Source organism: Propithecus coquereli, unplaced genomic scaffold (assembly GCF_000956105.1).
Source record: "Propithecus coquereli isolate 6110/MARCELLA unplaced genomic scaffold, Pcoq_1.0 Scaffold159, whole genome shotgun sequence".
Taxonomy (NCBI): Eukaryota; Metazoa; Chordata; class Mammalia; order Primates; family Indriidae; genus Propithecus; species Propithecus coquereli.
This window is the reverse complement of record NW_012140413.1, coordinates 2310898-2312818: the sequence shown is the minus strand read 5'-3', so window position 1 is coordinate 2312818 and position 1921 is coordinate 2310898. Positions and strand designations below refer to the sequence as shown.

Below are 1921 nucleotides of genomic sequence, written 5' to 3'. Positions count from 1 at the left end.
AAATTAGTCCATTAATTACAAGTTTGTGCTAGAACATTTTTTTGTCATACAAATACCAAAGGCTACATTATTTTCATGAGCAAATAGAAATGTGAGAACGAGTTGGGCAAGGGAAATATATAAGTAAAGAGATTAAAAAAAGAGAAAATGGCAAAAGAAAGGAAAACAGCAGACAAGAAAAAAGGAAGGAGGGAGAAAGATAATAGAAGAAATGTTTACATCTCTCTGAATTGTGACTGCCTTGTAAAATATCAATAGAAAATGTGCTCCATGAATTTATCAGATTGGCAGTAAAGTCTGTTTTTTTTTAAACACGTACAATAACATGGGATTATGTATTGTTTTTAGAGTGTTATCGATTAAATTTACTCTGTGGGATTTGAAACACTCACCCTCAGTTCTAGTCTATAATTAAAGGAAAATAATTATAGCAGGATATACTACCCCTGACGATGACATGAAAAACTTGTCAAAAGTAACTGGATATCCTTACATTTGGTTGGATGTATGATGGGTATGACAGATTATCTTTTCTCTTTTTTGCCTGTCACTAAAATACACATTTTTCTTTAATTCCTGTACCAATTGTGTGATGTGTGTTGGATATAGCATACAGATTGGCATGGTTAATATATCCTAAAAATATAAACTTTAATGTGTAACTTTTTGCGTTAGAATTCATTTAATAATGATATCAACCAAATTTAACAGAATTCTAAAAAATGTCTGAGGAAAACATATATAATACTAGATTTAGGCAATATAGCTTTGTTTACTCAGACAAAACTGAATTTTAGAAAAGACTGGCTCAGCCTGCCATTCAAAGGGAAATCTTGAGTAAATGACTTGATCTCTTTAAACTTCAGGTTTCTTGTTTGTAAAATTGAGGAAGAAGTATGACTAATCTCAGACTTTATTATTATCACGCATAGTATGATTAATTGCATTTAATTTGCAGGGACATAGGTAGTTCTTCCAATGAGGTATAACTCTTTAAATATTCATAAGAAGAGATAAGAAGAATAGAAAAATATACAGCACAGAGTATTCTACTAAGCAGATATATATGAATAAATCTTGAAATAAATTATCCATCTCTCTTATTTTACATATGTAGAAATTGAGGACAATAAGAAATCTTATACACTTAACTGGATTTGGCACTGATAGAATTTGAAGTCAATCTTCTAATCTACTATTCTTTCTTGACTCTTGTAATTCCTTTAACCTTATTTTAAGAACCAGCTGGTGGTTACATAGGCTACCTCATTGACCACTGGAATTGATTTAACAGATCTGGCTAGTTAGTGGGTTTTCCTTCTTACTTTGCTATTTCATGTGCATTATGTAGGACGAACAGCCTTTCCAAATAGAAAGGAGCATTATTTGGTAAAAATGTACCACCACTCAATAATAATTGAGAATCTGTATATTTTTACTTCCTTTAACAAATACCTTGTGCTATATATACTTTGAATCCAAGAAGAATCAGATTTAAATTACTTACTGTCTAATAGGACAAAAAAGATCAATAAGTAAGCAAGCATAATATAGGATGGAAAGTAATCAATTTCTTAGCATATAAAAAGGAATTTAAGAAAAAATGATGAAGGAGCTTGACAGAGAGCAATTGTTACTATTTTGGAAAATCATGAAGGATTTTTGAAAAGATGTAAAGAATAAATTTTAATTGGCCAAGAAATATTGTTTTTGCAATGCATTATATGCACAGCATTGTAGTATGCCCTATGAACACGTTAAAATTAAGAAATTATCTTGTTGACATACATCATCCCGTTCATCCTTTAAAATTATGTTTTTATTCTTTCTTTTATTCTTTAATCTTTATTATTTTTGTGTTATTTTTTATAATTCAAATTAGAGACTAGAGTTTGTTTTAAAGTGTATTTTATGAAAATGG

General features: G+C 29.6%; 1 protein-coding gene across 1 annotated transcript in view; it reads right to left on the bottom strand.

Annotated features, from left to right (window-relative positions):
* SGCZ (sarcoglycan, zeta) overlaps positions 1–1921 on the bottom strand; it is a 1069593-nt gene that overhangs the window by 355751 nt on the left and 711921 nt on the right. The window lies entirely within an intron of this gene.